Here is an 18,048-nt window from a genome sequence, read left to right on the forward strand (position 1 = left end):
GCAAGCAAGAACAACAGAATAACAATGAATAAATTAATTAATGAAGGTTCTATTTGCACTTCTGTTGATAAAGTTAATAATTTTTCTTGACAAAAATGTTCAGCTTTCATTTAAAAACCTTTGCCAAATGAGTCATAAAGGGTTAATATTTCCATAAATCTTGTATTGCCCAGCAGAAAAAAAAACAAAGACCCCATCACTTATTCTTTAAAGTAGAATAGAAATGCCCATGAAACCCTGATTCATTTATTTTCTAATTGTTCTTCATTGCTCTCAGTATTTTTGCATGATAAGACTACAGTTTAATGCTGGAAAGATCTTGGAAATCACCTCATTCTAAAGACTAATAGTCTGAGGCAAAAGAGGTGACTTGTTTGTAAGTAGTAGTAGTAGTAGTTGTAAGTAGCAGACCATGGGTTTAAATATAAGATCTTTGATTTAGCTTATTAGCTTGGGCAATCTGTAATTGCAGCATTTTATACACAAACACAGAAGTATGCATTTACATATATATATATATACACACACACACACATATTTTATATATATGAATTTTCTTCTTTTTTACTAGTGCATACTCTGACAGTTTTCACATAGACACGCATATGTGAGTACATATATATATATACACGTGAAAACTTTTTGTGTATAGATAAAATATACGTGTTTGTTGTTTATTTTTAAACTATGTTGAGCTGCTACAGGAATTGGTGTTCTGTCTGATCTTTCTTAACATCTTCTTGAGTTGTCTGGAATAGAGAATAAACAGCATATTAATAAAATTCATAAAGGCGACCAAATTGGATTTTTTAGAGACAGCACTGGGTACTGAAAAGTAATCAGAGGGTTTTAAAGAGGTTTGAAATGTTGTATGTGTTAAACATAATTTGTTGTGCACCTTCATCCACTATCTCCCCTGCTTCCTCCCTCCTGCAATCTAAGCTTTCCATCCAGAAAAGAAATCTTGGTCCTATCCATTAGAAAAGTCATACTGAACACATTAACGAACTCTATCCAGTCTTTCTAGTGCTAAAAATTCTTTGTTGAATTGGTCATGTACTTACAGAATGAACCTTGCCTTACCAGCATTCTGTAGAGAATGGAGTGGAAAGGATTTACTCTGGGAATTCTGATGATGTTCTCTACTGTCAGTGACTTCCATTACTCAGGAAGCAGAGCCAACATTGTGAAGAGATGGATTAGCTAGTCGCTTACCTACTATGATTGAGGGATGGCAAAAAGACCCTGGCCCCAAGGTACCTCCCTCATTCAAGTGCCAAAGTACCTGAAACTTCTCCATTAGGAAGAATCATTGCCTTCTCCAAGCTTCTTTCTTTCCTGAAAGGATAACAGTCTTAGCCTGATTCAGTTTCTTTAGTGAACTTATCTTGGAGAATATGAAATCCCTGAATAAGGGAAGAAAGGAGGGAGAGAAGGATTTAGGAAGGGGAGAAATATGCATGAGGAGGAAGTGTGTAGAAAAAAAGTTTTATCAAAAACCTGTAAAAAATATTATCAAAGGTCAGCTATCATAGGGTAGAGATTCTGGAAATCTAGATCAAAACCAAAATTCATTCAGAGAGATGTTTTTAACTTCTTCCAGGAATTTTTTTCTTTTTTAAATCTGAAATGACAAGAAAAACATTTCACTGTTTTATGTGCTTCATGTAGCTTCCAAATCTTAATTTAATCTTTTATGGGGCTGGTAAAGATTAGCGAAGTGTTTTGTGAGGGAGTACCATGGACACTCTTCTGGGAGCAAGAAGACTTCAGTTTAAGTTCTGGTCCTATCATTTATATTCTGATATCCCTCTTCACTGCTCTGGACCTCAGTGTTCTCATCAGTAAAGAAAGAACAATACTTCCTCTTACTCCTATTGTTGCTCTGAGGATTATGTAAAAGAATGAATTTGACACACTTTTTAGTCATAGACTCCTTTTCAAATGTATTCTATTCCTAAAGAAAAATATGGAGGTGTAAGTACCCTCAATAATCCTTATCTGAATAGTTGAGAGATTGTAATCCTGTTAACTACATAAGTGCTATGTTTAATAGTGAGGTGAAGAAGTTTCAGCATTAGATTCTCTAAATGCTTCCTCTCATTCCATAACTCATAACTCTTGGTTTACCTTATATAATAGGTGAATGTATTTTGGAAAATGATGCATCCATTTCAGAATGTCAAAGAGAGAAATACCTCTTTAATATTTAAATGAAATATATAGCAAATAAGTTTAAGTGAAAAGTGTTAGAATTCTTTTTTTCCTTTTTGGATAGAATAGTTATAACCTCCAGGTAATTCCTCTTCTGATAAATGTCACCTTTACTCTTACATAATACTGCTGAATTTAAGTGGAGAATTCATACAACTGTCCTGACAAAGTTTGGTTATATAATTTCAACTGGGACTTCATTGATGCTAGGCAATCCTACCATACCACCCTTATCAAGTCATTATCCCACCTTCAGTAATAGCTCTTCCTAATCTTTTCATGCCAGTACTTCCCCTCCCCCAACTTTTTCAGCTGAGAACTTCATCTCATACTTTACAGAAAAAAAATTAAGGCTACTCATCTCTTCTCCCCATCCTCATTTCTTGTCACTTAGGTGACTTTTGCCACTTTTTTTCTAATTTACTCTTGTTTCAAATCATAAAGTAGCTTTGTTCCTTATCAAGGCTAATCCCTCTATTTATGCAAGTGATCCCATTCCATCCCATCTCCTCCAAAAGATTGCTTTCTATCTCATCCCCACTCTCACTTATTTTAAATTTTTCCCTCTTTACTGGTTTATTTCTTATTGCAACATACTTTTAAACTTTTTGATAATACACCCATACATATGTATGATATATGCATATATAAATATAGATCTACATATCTATAACTATCTCTAGATTTATATATATAATATATATATATAATCCTTATATCTGTATCTATCTAATTTATATATTACAGATATAATCACCCACTGGTTGATCTTCAGATGATATGCTTCTAAAAGCATAGGTAAAATGGTCCTCAGAATGTGAATGTATAGTTCTATTTTTTCATTTTACTAGCCTGTTGTAAACTGCATTGTTAACTGAATTGATGGAGCGAATATTTGAAAGGAAATATTCTATAGTACCACATTCATTCCTATATAAGCATTGTTGCTGAGCAAAACATTGGACAAATGAATTTGTGCCTACTTTGTGCCAAGCACTCTGCTAGGCTCTAGAAGGACCAACCAAACTTAAAGACATGAACCCTGTCACAAAGGGTCTTACAATTTTTTATCTGGTGCCCTCTCAACTCCTTTTGTAATGGCCTTCTGTTGACTTGTATATCTATATTGCTCCCATTACCTATCCAGTTAATAATTCTTAGTCCTCTTCTCAAAGGAATCTTTCCCTCAGACAATAAATTATTAGTTGGAACATTATGGGGTATTTATATTTTTATTGTGGGTATTTGTAGGCTATAATATTTTTAGTAAAGCAAAGAACCTGCAATAGGAATTTCATTAAAAAGAAGAGTAATCTCTATGACCACTTTTTGATTTCGTACCCAGAGGCTTAAGTTTATATCTCGTTTATAGAGGCAAACCCTTCATATGCCTAGTATCAGACAAAGAAAATGAACATTTATATAGTTTCTCCCAGAGAGTGAGAAATTTGCCAGCTACCCACAACTTGTATGACTTTTTTTTCCCAAAAAAAGATCATCTTTAAATTCTGGGATTTCCAAATGATGAAGTAAAGTCCACAAGCTCTAAGTAGTCTGTCTTTGAAATTTTTTCCTCCTGCTTGAGGGATTCAGACCTTTTCCTCAAGGCTTTACCTAATTTAGTATTAGAAAGTCCTTATTACTTCTTGTATTGCCTTTTTGGGGATCCTATGTCTCCCAACCCATCATACTACTCTATGTTCTGTTCTTCAAACTCAGAGTTCCATCCCTGTTCTCTATTCTCTAGTTTCTCTAATTGTGAAACTATAATTCCTGGAACTCATTCCAACATCAATATTGGAAGAGGTTTCCTTTAAGACACAGATAGAGTAAAGATGATCAGTCTGCCTTCTGTGGGGGGAAGGGGTGGAGGGAAGGGGGGAACTGTAAAATTCAAAACCTTACCAAAAATGATAGATAGAAACTACTATTACACATAATTGGAAAACAAAGAAAATATTTATATTTTCAAAAAGATATAGCTTGAGTATGGCCTTAGTCAGAAGACTTTCCTGTTCTCCCTCTCCCCCTTCCCAACAACCATGGAATTCCTTTCTAAACTGTCTTATATTCATCTTGTGTGTGTGTGAGAGAGAGAAAGAGAGAGAGAGAGAGAGAGAGAGAGAGAGAGAGAGAATATAATCTTGTTTAACATAATGCCTCCTCAAATAAAATGTGAGTTCCAATAGAGTAGATTTTATTTCATTTTTGTTTCATGTCCCTGGTGTCAGTGACTATCAAATAACATAAATGTTTCTTGGATGATTAACTCAGTTTGTGAAATCTCATGGAATTGTGAGGAGCAACTTGCACTTTTCCTACCTTACTAAGAGCTTTTAACCTGTCATGCAGGTGAAATAAAAGGTTGGAAAGACAGAACAAATTCAGGGTAGTATCTAGAGTGAAAAGAAGGGCAATAGCCTCTATCTCAAGCTTTTATTACAAATTAATACTTCTATTATTTAATATATGTTCAGCATACATAATTCCTGAGTTTTTTCTACACAGAAACAGACTGAGAATTAGTTGGCAGTCAATCAACAGTAACAAGCATTTATGAAGCACCTACTGTGTGCCAGTACAATACTAAACAGTGGAAATACCCTCAACATAGAATCACTGTCAACTTATCTAGCATTTTGAAAATGCCTGTGTCCAGGAAGTTAGACTTTAGTTTATCATTCTTATATCCATATTTTGGTGAAACTTACCTGTTCTGCAACAGGACCAGGATCATGCTTCTGTGATTTGAGGAGATTTCAAGAACAAGCAATCAATTTTTACAACCAATTCATACATGCTTTCTTTGAGAATTTTTGCAAAGTTGAGTGTTTTTCAAGGGTGTTATTCAGATCAAGAATTTCCATGGCATAGTATAGTGACCTGAAAGATAAGTAAATAAAAATAATTTGAGGAATAAATGAATGAATGAAGAATTTGTCAAGTGTTACTATGTGTAAAACATTGCTAAGCATTAAAAATACAAATGGAAAAGCAAGACAATCCTTGTTCTCAAGAAGCCCACATTCTAGGGAGAAGCCCAACACGTATATAAGATTTCTGCTGCAAATCAAATAGAAAGATCCAACGAGGGGCAGCTAGGTGGCACAGTGGATGGAGCACTGGCCCTGGAGTCAGGAGGACCTGAGTTCAAATCTAGCCTCAGACACTCAATAATTATCTAACTGTGTGACCTTGGACAAGTCACTTAACCCTATTGCCTTAAATTTTTAAAAAAGCATCTAAAGATCCAATGAATTGAGAACATTTACACTTTGTGGGGGCAAGGCAGGAACCATGAAAAAATTCCTAAAGGAGTTGGTCCTGATCTAAACTTTAAAAAAAACTAAGGATTCTAAAAGGCCAAGGATAAGACAGTTACAGATATTAGGAACCATTGTTGGAAAAGCATGAAGATGGTAGATATGGATTGCCTAATTAAGTAGGCAATTATCATGATTGCATGACTAGAATATAGACTATATGAGGGAGGGGGAATAATTTTTACAGGTCTGGAAAGCCAGGTTAATTCAATATTTGAAGTGTGTAAGTGTTGGATTGGGAAATTTGCTTTACAATCCAGAGGCATAAGGGAAACAGCCAAACTTTAGAGTTGTGAAATACTGTGATCAAATCTGTGAAGATTATATTAGAGAAGGGGAGTATGGTAGAAGAGTGTATAAACAGAAGAAAGGGAAATTGAAAGCACAAAGGTGACTTAGGAAATTAGAATTCAGGTTGAAATTTTGAAGGTCTGAATTTCAATAATGGCAGACTGTGTAAAAGGGGAGAAAAAGCATTCAATAGGAGTAGAGGTAGAATTGCCCAGGTTGATCAACAAATTGCACTTGAGTGATGAGGAAACTGTGCAGTTATGGACCTTGATGATTAGGATAGTGAAGTCCTCCATAGAAGAGAAAAGAAATCATGGTCCTGTCTAAAAGCTTTTTGTTTTGAAATCAGGGAACTTAGGTTCAGATCCCAGTTTTGCATGTTATTACCTGTGTGACTTTACGAAAATCTTTTGACTTCTTTGGCCTTCAGTTTTCCTACTTCTGAAAAATGAATGTGTTGAATTAGATCGATGATATCAAACTCAAATAGAAACTAAGGCCACTAAATCATGCTTTGAGGCCACATAATGAATTGAAAACTACATAGTAACATTATCTATGATCTATTATATTTTTTTATTTTGTGAAATATTTCTCAATTATTGTTGAATCTGCTTTCACTGCATTGGGGAGAGTTGAACTAGATTTGAACTAGATAATTTTGCGAAGGCTTCCAGATCCAAACATATGCTATAATTCTATGCTGGGAAAATGAGTAAATTTATTGGAGGAAGAAAATGAGTTTTACTCTGGTCACTTTGAATTTAATATTTTAGTTGGTCATCCTGACAGAAATGTATAGCAAGAAAGTGGCAGTTGGGGTGGCTAGGTGGCACAGTGGATAAAGCACTGGCCCTGGAGTCAGGTGTACCTGAGTTCAAATCCTGCCTCAGACACTTAATAATTGCCTAGCTGTGCAGCTTTAGGCAAGCCATTTAACCTCATTTGCCTTGCAAAAAAAAAGAAAGTGGCAATTGACAAATGCCAGTTTATTGTTTTTTGTTTTGTTTTTAGGTTTTTGCAAGGCTTTGGAGTTAAGTTGGTCAAGATCACACAGCTACGTAATTATTAAGTGTCTGAGGCTGGATTTGAACTCAGGTTCTCCTGACTCCAGGGCCAGTGCTCTATTCACTGCACTACCTAGCTGCCCCTATGAGAAAGTTGAAAATATAGATTTCAGAGCCATTTTCATAGATACTATAGATCAACCCATGGGGATCACTAAGAGAGAAAATGTCTAAGACAGGGCACAACAGTTTAGATGGTAGGAAATGTAGGATGGACTAGCAAAGAAGATTAAGAAGAAGTGGTCAGACAAACAGAAAAAGAATTTAGATATAGGAGTGTCACAAAATCTAAGGGAAGAGATCTAAGATGATACTAAGATTCTAAGAGAAATATCTATGGTAGTAAGGAAGAGAAGGATGTTTGACAATGTTAAAGAGATTAAATAGAATGAGCACTGGGAAAGGACAATTCGATTCAGTATTTAAGAGATTGTTAATAACTTTGTTCAAGTTTCATCAAATGATGGGTTAGGAAGATTGAGGAGTGAGTGAGAGGTGAGGAAGTGGAGACAATGAAAATAGATGATCTTAGGGAACTGGCTATGGAGGAGAGCAGAGATCAAAGATAGCACCTTGAGGGGATGGAATGGTCAAGAAAAAGTGTTCTTATTTTTGTTTGTTTTTAAGTGTGAGGGAGACTTCAGTATATAGGGTGTTCCAGAAGACTTTGAGTGGTTTTAATAGCTTAAAACTTTTGGAACACCTTATATAAGTAGTGGTAATGATGATGTTTGGCCTTCATTCTTGAAGAAGATCAAGTAGGTGATGTCATGACAAGCACACGAATTGGGTTTGAGTGAGGGGAAGCTATGCTAAGTCACCAGCTTCACTTTCTCCTCCACAGCCATCTGAGTCCAGTAGCCAGACACGAATTTGGACAACTGGAGATGACTCTGGATGTGAGTTAGTCAGGGTAAGTGACTTGCCCAAGACCACAGAGCTAGCAAATGTCAAGTGTTTGGTGTTTGAACTTAGTCCTCCTGACCCCGGGACTGGTGCTCCCTCCACTGTACCAAAATTATAAAAGACAGAAGAGACTTATTCCCCCTCCCCCATTCACCACTTCCCACCTTTCTTCCAGAGAGATTCTAGTGGCATAGAAGAGCTAGATGGATAAATACCCCCCCCAGTATGGGGTAGCTAGGTGGCACAGGGCAGCTAGGTGGCACAGTGGATAGAGAGCACTGGCTCTGGAGTCAGGAGGACCTGAGTTCAAATGCGGCCTCAGACACTTAATAATTATCTAGCTGTGTGACCTTGGGCAAGTCACTTAACCCCATTGCCTTGCAAAAAACTAAAAAAAAAAACCCAGTATGCACATATACATATATGTGTGCATGTGTATATTGTCTATATAAAATTTGTTATATATGCATATATAAATATATATATGCTTGTATATATGAATGTCTATATATACTGTGTACGTGTATATTTCACATATATATGCAAACATGTTATAATGTGTGCATTCATGTGGATAAGGGTTGTATAAAGCTGTATATATAAGATTATAGTTCAAATCATTACATATTTATAGTAAAAGGAACTGTCTTCTTTTCATGAGATTTTCCCCAATATGATAAAGAATGAATGGACCAGATAACTAAAATAAATGACCCATTAATGCTTGGTGAAATTCATGATAATTCAAGGAATGGAATGATTATATTGGTCACTGGCAAAATAAAATTCAATGATGTAATCAAAATAAGGCAGAACCCTGAAACCTGTGTAAGTACCTTTAAAATGATTGAGAAACCATAGCTTTTCATTGACTAGGAATTATTCTGTGATGCTTTTGTGTGCAAATGGATTTTCAGAGAAAATTAAACCATACCATATTTTTTAATGATGGAAAAAGTAACAAAATGAAAGATGCTGAAATATGGTAGCTGAGTAAAATGTACGTGGATTTTTAATGAAATTAGGGACTTCAGAGAAGTGTTGGTAGGATTATGCTTTAACAACTTTTTACAGACTTTACAGTTGGTCCCTACTTACTATGAAAGGATAGAGTGAAGGCTGGGAAACCAGTTAAGACAATATTAAAATAGCCAAGATTTGATATAGGAAACTGATTACAAAATTGGGTAACCTGAGTAAATTTTTTTATAAGTTATCCTGGCTATAATTATTACATAGTCAGCCCTTATTAAGTCACAGGCTTCAGTTCTATAGAGTTAGCCTTAAATCTAAAGTAAATTCAGAGTGGCAGTGGTGGTACAGATTTCTGTTTTAAAATAGGGAAAAAAAACGCATTTAACCAAGGGTGGAGTATACCTAACAAGAGCCAGGGGGAATAAAAGAACTATCCTAAAGTCTTAATATTCAATATATCTTTAAATAAAAATGAAGGAGGAAAAAGAAAGCTACCCAAACACAAATGATTGGTCAATGGCACAAAAAAGTAGATTCTGAATCATAAAACTAGAAGAAAGCTGTATCCTAAACAACATTTTCTGAGATATTACCTCTGGTCTCATCAGAGTTGTTGAATCCCAGAAGATTTATATTATTTTAATTTTTAAACATCAAGTCAAAATTCATCCAGTGCAAGGTCCATCTATTTGCCAGTCTAACAACTTGGTGAATAAAGGACTTGAACCAAATGAGGATACAATAGTCAGATGCTTAAATGATATGATTTGGAGGGCATGGAGATGTAGTAGTGATGGTGGTGGTAGTGGTGGTTATGAATCTTTACTTGCCCATGCTCCCAAATTTCCCTCAGTAATGTGAACAAATTACTCTTTCAGAATTATTCTTTTCAGACTAAAGCATTATTTCCAGGGAAGTTTCCTATTAAAATACTCTTATTTTATGTGGTACTCAGGTAACAAAAAAACCCCACAAAAACCCATTACTATGGCAGCTATAAGAAGAACCTGAGGAAACCTAAGATATAGGTTAAGGTGGGAGTGAGAAATATTGAAGAACATGAGTTTTTCAGGGGAGTCCCCAAAAAAGTGTAGTTATAGAATTTTGTGGACAACCAGCAGGGAGTATGAAAATGTCGATAATTTCTTTATCTTAAGAAATCCAGAGATAAAGAAGATTTGAGGAGAAAGATATTAAGAAAGGGGAAATATCATAGCAACAATACAAGCTAGCTAAAAACGAATGATTAGAGAAGTCACTGAAGACAAACCTATGCTCTTCTACAGATTTACTTAGGATGTCAGTGTTTCTTGTCTATTAACAACTGTTTCAACCATCCAATTCCCACTCTTGTGCCATTGTCATCCAATTCCACTCCCCTTCCTCCAAAACATACACACACACACACACACACACACACACACACACACACATCTGGGATGCCTAATCTTTTCCATTGTCAGTCCATATCTATCACCTCTTTCAAGACTTCCCTCAAAACTTATCTTTAGGAAATTTTCTTAATTAATCTATTCTACATTTACTCTTCAAGGATTTTATATTTCTTTGGTACTTTAGATCATTTGATTTCTATTACCATACATTTATTATGATTCTGATTTAGCACTCTGCTCATATACTAGTACACATATATGTATGTATGTATGTGTATATATGTGGAGGTACATGTGTGTGTATTTATTAATGAATAAATATATCTCCATGAGTACCAAAAATCCCATTAGGGAAGTAACTTTTAGTAATTCAGGTCTGAACTTTTTTGTTAACATTTAGTTAGTCTTAAAGCAGTTTTTGAAAGGTTAGGTGACTTTCCCAGGGTCATAAGGCAAGACTTGAGCCCAGATCTTCCTTTCTCTAGGCCATGTTCCCTCTCTAACACATAGTTTATTTAAATGATTTGTAATTGAAGATAAGAACTTTGACTTGTATTTTTTAAATATTTCACATGTTGTGTAGATGGCATCTGAAGCACCTTTTCTTAAAATTAGGTACACAAAGTTTCTAGATTTAAGATACTCTTTGCTTCAGCACCAGTTCAAAACCATAGCTCATCAGCTTCCACCCAAGTGTTTAGCTTTGTCAGCCAGTCAGTTTACAAGCTCAAAAAAAAGTAATCCATTGTATATTCACTAAACAATGTGAAAAGATTGGCCCATTTACAGATGAAGAAAACTCTCTCACAAACTCTCATCAATCTGAAAGGGTGCAAAATACTTAAAGATCACATTTGACTAGCAAACAAATGTAGAATATACATATGACTAAGGAATGTGTCAAAGGCAAGAGTTAGAGATACTTTATTGCTAGGAAGCTCACTGCCCAGCCAATAGAACCTTGATGTCACCATCCTCTGGTGATCTCATCATGCTAGTCTTTGATGTAATATAATCCCTGCTGGGTTTTGCCTTGTTTTCTCATGGTCACTGCTGGTCATCTTTGACAGTTTTGTGGTCATATAGTTCTCTCCGTTAAGTTTTTGGGCTTCATCTCTTTAGGGCCATCTACTGGTCATCTTAGTTCCTTATCTGCTGAAGAGTAACAAGGACACTTCTCCCTAAAATGTGTGGGGCTATGACTCACACACTCAGCTAAATAAAATTAAATAAAAACCATCTAGAGTACCTCCAGGTTCAAACTGTTCATTTTTTTTCTTTTGTCTGGGTCTTAGACATATAAAATTGCGTGGATATTTTTCAGGAACAAAACACCTCTGACTTTTGTGCTGTATTTTGGTCAGTTCAAAACTTCATTTCCTCCCTTACAGTAGCATGAACAGTACTTATTACACTTTGGGAAGGAGGGAATGATGTGGATAGGAAGGAAGGGAGTGAGGAAGGTAGGAAGGAGGAGAGCAAGGGAAGGAAGGGAGGGAGGAATGAAAGGAAAAATAATGGAGGGAAAGAGGGAGAGAGAGAGAAAAAAAAGAAGGGAGGAAAGGAGGAGGAGAAGAGAGAGAGAGAGAGAGGGATAGGGAGAAAGAAAAGAGAAAATAGAGGGAGTTAGAAGGGAAGAAGGAAATTTATTTATCTTGTCTTTTAATTATGACAAGAATCCAATTGAATGGTATAATTCAGGTGCAGGTCTATCTAGAGTTAATGGAATAAGATTTTTCCTAACTGATTATGGAGAGGCTGAGAATTCCTATATTTTTTTGATTTTATATCATCGGTCATTTCTTCCCAGGCAAAAAGTATATAGAGATGCCTGGGAAAAAAAGGTTGGTGACAGGCCATTTTGTGTTCTTTATCCAACTGAAAATTCACTTTGCTGCATCTTTGTATTGTGAACATTGTGATGACTCTTCTCAGAGCTGTGCTGATATCATCAATAATGTTGATGCCCAAATGATGAAATAAATAAATAAAGCTATATTAATATCATCTCCATTAGAAACACAGGAAATAAATTAATGTTTGCCAAATGGGAAAAGAAAAAATCAATAGGGGAAGAAATATTATTTTTAATCTTCTGAGAAGGTTTTTATAAACAACAGAAAGGAGGGAAAAATGAAAACTATGAAAAAGGATCTGCCATCATCCTTTTAACCTTTATTTATTATCACTCATTCTACATCAACCTTGAACTGCATGATAATTTGGAATTTCATTTTAATTTCAATGTCCAAATAATTCAACATAGCCCTTTACAATTTTTTTAAATAGAAACTTTTGAAATATCTCAAAAGGAAATATAACAAGGTTGGGGGTGGAGGGAAGAACTATAATCCCTCTGTAGAAATTCACTTAATTTATGAGATGAACAAAATTTATTCAAAATATATAATATTAAACTTGTTTCCTTTAAACTTTGTTTATTCCTTCATTTTAGATTTGAAGCTCATCTGGGCATTTTAGCATAGTAATATTATCTTTTATTTGTATAATATATTTGTTTGACAAGCCATCCTTCTCCTGCTTCTTTTGTAAAATTGGTGAATTTTCTTCTTTGTTAAAAACAGGGTAGACTATGTCCCAATAGAATTGAGGAAATTATATGATGTTCTCCTTTCCAAACATTGTAATTTGGCCTGCCTTTCTCTCAAGTTCTAACTTCAAAGACTGTGAATGATCCAAGACAGTATGATCAGCAGGAGACAAGCAATAGGTCTCACATATTAATTTGGAAGAGAGGAAACAAGTATTTATTAAAGATCAACTTCATGATGACACTGGGAGATAGGCTTTACAAATATTTTCTCATTTGCTCCTTATAGCAATCCTTAGAAGTAGGTCTTAATATATTTTTTCCATTTGGGGCAGCTAGGTGGCACAGTGGATAGAGTACCCGCCCTGGAGCCAGGAGGACCTGAGTTCAAATACAACCTCAGACACTTAATAATTGCCTAGCTATGTGACCTTGACAAGTCATTTAACCCCATTGCCTTAAATTTTATATATACATATATATATATATATTATATATATATATATATATATATAGTTCCATTTTAGAATAGAGGAAACTGAAGAAGATAGAAGCTGAAGCTAAATGATTTGTCTAGGGAGAAGCTGTTAGCAAATGTCTATGGTCACATTTGAACTCAGACCTTTTTACTCAAGAGCTAGACTGCCTTATCTAGTTACCTGGACAGCAAAAATTTAAAATTGGAAGGTACTTCAGAGGTCAATCCAATACTCTCATTTTACAGATGGAAAAATAAAGGCTTATCATATACAGTGACTTTTCCAGGGTCATATAATTATAAGCATTTGAAGGAAGATTCAAACCCAGGTCTTCCTGACTCCAAGTTTAGCATACTGTCCATTTCACCATTCTGCTGCTCTCTTGCCTTACTTAATTCATTGACTCATGTCCAGTATTCTCCAAAAACTGATTTAATCCAAGGTTGAACTGATGAAAACAAATCCTTTCAATTTTCTTTGTTTATCTTTTCTCCTTTTTCTAGCTTTTTTCCTTTTCAAGTCCTCACCCCCTCCTATTAGCCTAGGGTTGTAAATAACTGCAAAACATTGTGTTATAAGACTAAGTCTTGTAAGTCTAGAGAATGCCAGGACAATCTCCCTTAAGGGAGAACCTTAAAAAACATACTTTTGGGAAAATACTGAAAAAAATTTTTCAAAAGTGACTACAACTGTATTATCCCTAAATAATATTTTGTCTACCACTAGCTTGCTTTTCTTCCTAATATACAAAATCTCAAAATAACATTCTGTCTATAGTTTACTTTTCTCCCTAATAAACCCATGAAATAATATTTTGTCCTGACCCCCAGTTTCAGGAGGCTACTGAAAATCAGAGCATAAGAACTCCATAAAGAAGGGTGCCTCAGCATATCCCCTCTCTCCAGCAGAACTACAACTTCCTGCTGGACCACCCCTTTCCTACTGAATGAACTGAGTCTCTGCTCTCCACTGCAGCATAACTTTCATTTGTCATGCTCTGTTGGTTGTATGTAAGTTCCCCTTTACCCCACTGCTTACAATAAAACTTAACATTGAACTGATTCCCATTATTTTCCATGTTTACATGTTATTCTCAGGATCCAAACTCATTAAAGAGATGTTTTCCACCATGTCTGGCTGACGCAGGAGTCTTTCTTCTGATCTTAACTGGGAACCTGAACAAACACTTAACCTTTAAACAACAACAACCCACTGGGGAATTTTGGCACTGTGAGTCCAATTGTCAAGAACAAGAATCAAGAGGGCAGACCCAAAGCCCTCCCAGAAAGACTCCCTTATGTCAGAGGATTGTCACAAAATAGTTTGTCAAGAGAAATTAACCCTGGGTGTTAAGTCTAATGGCAGATGCTCATAAGAAATAAACATAGAGGGTTTGTGGTAGAAAGGTCAGGTATTCTTGGAAGAAGTACAGAAATACTACACAGTGATGAGAAAATGGGCAGGAGAACAATATCTTAATCATAGTAGATACACAATAAATAAACATTTAGTTCTATTAAATTACATTGAATTATAGGGACTTTAGCATAAGCACTTAAATGATTGCTGACTTAACTGAGAACGGTTTGAGTTTGAAAGCTCAAGTATAACAGAAATAAATAGGAAGGCACAAGACTCTAAATGAACAGACAATGGAACTTCTCTGAACTATCATGTAAGATGTGTGAGACAGTTTTGGGTGAAAAAGCTAAGGAAAACATTCTGGACTGAAGACAGATGAAACAATCATATTAGAATGCATACAATCATTGAAGAACAGAGTTAGAAAGGACCTAAGAGATTTTCTAGTTCATCTTGTAACTGAATAAAGATCCTGTCTTCAACACACTGATAGATAATAATGACACTATGATAAATACTCCAAGAATTAATGAACAAGCATTCATTAAGTGCCTACTGTGTTAGGCAATATGATACAAAGACAAAAAGTGAGATAGTCTTGTCCTCAAGGAGCTAGATCCTGATTACAATGAAGAATTTATTGAGTGAAGTGGTTTCAGATAATCAAATTCATAATATTTGAAGTTACAATTATATCAACCATGCAATGGGTCATAGTCCTATGGAAATTTGAATACATGTGACTTCTTCACTGAATTTGTCATACAAACAAATGGAAGTCTGGTTTTTGAATTCCATTGGGAGATAAGATTTATGTATATTTTTAAAAAAGCCACAAAATGTTGATGTAGGGAAAGATGGTTCTTGTCCTTCATTGTCAAAGAAGACCAAAATGACATCATTTTGTTTGAGACAAATTAAAGTGTGTCCCATTGAGGTGAATATGAACTCAAAATGCTCTACCATAGGTTGGGCACAAATAGTTCATATGAACACCTGGGGCAGGTACTCTAAATTTACATGTGTCACATTTGCTTTGAGCTACTTCAAACCTACCTTCCTCATAGACCACAGCACCCTCACTGATAAGGACATGCTATCCTGGGTGGTCTTGAGCCTGTGTCTCCCATGTTGTACAATCAATTCTAAAGTTCTTAAGAGAAACTTTCAGGGTGGTCCAGTATTGCTTCTTCTGACCCCCTTGTTCTTCTTCTCTTGTGTTAACAACATGCCCAGTTCATTGTTGTTGTACACCCTGTATTAACATTTGAATGCTTAGCAGTTTAACTTGAGAAAGGACATCAGTGTCTGTTATCTTCTCCTGTCAGATGATCTTGAGAATCTTCCTAAGACAATTTAAAGCAATTTATTTTCCTGATATAGTGCTGGTAGACTGTCCAGGTTTCACAATCATAAAGCAATGAGGTCAGCACAACAGCTCTGTAGACCTTCAGTTTGGTAGTCAAATACCTCTTCTCTCCTACACTTTCTTTTGGAGCATCCCAAATACTGGGCTAGCTTTGGCAATGTGTGGTGTCGACTTTCCTGGAAAGGATACTGCCAAGGTGAGTGAACTTGTCCATAGTGCTCAAAATTTCTCCATTTACTCTAATGTATGGCTCCACATATGGATGGTGTGGTGCTGGCTGATGGAGCACCTGTATTTTCTTGGTGTTGTTAGATCAAAATTAGTACAAGTAGCAGAGAATCGATCCATTCATTGTTGTATCTCAGCTTCAGAGGCTGCATTGAGTGCACAGTCATCTGCAAACAGAAAGTCATGCCAATTGTCTTGACTCTGTCTTCCTGCACTGGATCATAATGACTTCATGCAACTCTAACCTCACTTAAATCCAATTTATGTATACTTCAAAAGATTTCATCCATACTTTATCATTCCTCAAAGTCCTTTGGTGACAGGCAAGTGACAAAGCAGTAGGTGCAGATACACTGGGAACTATAGTCATAACTCTGCACACAGGTGACCCAGGCCAATAGGTTTGTTTCCCCATTGAAAGTAGCACTGAGATTCAGCAGCCCTCTGAACAGCCCTTTTAAGATCACATTGCTCACACCCTGATGTGAGGAAGGGGACAGAAAAGGTGCCCTAAAAATTGTCCACTGAGGCAATTAGGTGGCATAGTGGATAGAACACCAGCCCTGGGGCCAAATGGATCTGAGTTCAAATCCAGCCTCAGATACAAAATAATTACCTATATGTGAACTTGGGCAAGTCACTTAACTTCATTGCCTTACAAAAATAAAAACAAAAACAAAATTGTCTGCTTACCTAACCCTAGTCTGATTACTGTGGCAGGTGGAGATCACACAGTGTGCTTGAGACAAAAAATTTCACAAAAATTTCTTCAAAGCAGATTCTATTCACCATCTGTGCATGGAACATGGGCACACTCATAGACAACACAAGATAGATATGATAGATATGATAGATGAACAACTCTTGTTGCAAGAGAACTCAGCAAATATCATATGCAAATAGCAGCCCTGAGTGAAACAAGACTGGTAAATGAAGGTCACCTTATTGAAGTCAGAGCTGAGCACACATTTTTCTGAAGTGGCCACAGTGAAGGGGAGCACCATGAAGCTGGAGTAGATTTCTCAATCAAAACTAATCTAGTCAGCATTCTTGAATGCCTACCAAAAGAAGTGAATAACAGGCTCATGCCAATGAGATTTTCACTTCCAGAAAAAATGTCATTACACTATCGTCAGTGCCTATGCTCTCACCATGATGAACCTGAAGTTGAAAAAAAATTTTATGAAGACCTAGAGACCCTTGTCATCAATGTACCAAAAGAGGACAAGCTTATAATTCTGGGTAATTTTAATACTAGAGCAGGCTCAGATTATCAGACACAGCACCTACTACTTGCACATCTCATGACCTTCTCATCATAAACAATGACTTCTATTTACCTAAAGCAGTAAAACTTCCTGGTACAAACATTGACATTGAATAGACTATGTGATTGTAAGGAGAAAAAACAGATAGGAAGTGAGAATGACAAAGGCATTGTATGTTGCAGAGTGCTGGACTGATCACAGACTCATCCTCTCCAAGTTAAATATTCATATTAAACCAAAGCAGTAGGTCCAAGGCAAAATGAATACTAGAAGAATTAATGTCAAGAGATTAGAGTGTCTCTCTGAGCAGGAACAGTTTGTTGCTAACTTGCAGGGGAAACTGAACCAACACATAGTTGGCAATAGTGGAGCAGAAAAAGAGTGGGAAGCTTTCAGAGATCTGGTATATAACACTACATTTGCTCATCTGGGTCAGTACACTTGCAAACATCAAGACTGGTTTGAGGAAAATGATGGAGAAATACAGAAGCTGCTAAATAAAAAAACAAGAACTCCATGGGGTTTATAAGCAGAAGAGTTCTAAGAAGGCAACATTTAATACCATCAAAAGTAAAGTACAATTGAAGCTAAGAGAGATTTAGGACTCTTGGCTCGGTATGA

At 35.9% G+C, this 18,048-nt stretch overlaps 1 long non-coding RNA gene across 1 annotated transcript in view; it reads right to left on the reverse strand.

Annotated features, from left to right (window-relative positions):
- Positions 1-4,947: 4,947 nt before the first annotated feature.
- Positions 4,948-18,048, reverse strand: part of LOC141521620 (uncharacterized) — a 33,187-nt gene continuing 20,086 nt past the window's right edge. The window contains exons 2-3 of the long non-coding RNA XR_012478027.1: positions 6,216-6,269; positions 4,948-5,097 (exon numbers count right to left, since the gene is read on the reverse strand). This is a non-coding gene — a long non-coding RNA (uncharacterized LOC141521620). The remainder of the gene's footprint in view (positions 5,098-6,215; positions 6,270-18,048) is intronic.

This window comes from Macrotis lagotis, chromosome 1 (assembly GCF_037893015.1).
Source record: "Macrotis lagotis isolate mMagLag1 chromosome 1, bilby.v1.9.chrom.fasta, whole genome shotgun sequence".
Taxonomy (NCBI): Eukaryota; Metazoa; Chordata; class Mammalia; order Peramelemorphia; family Peramelidae; genus Macrotis; species Macrotis lagotis.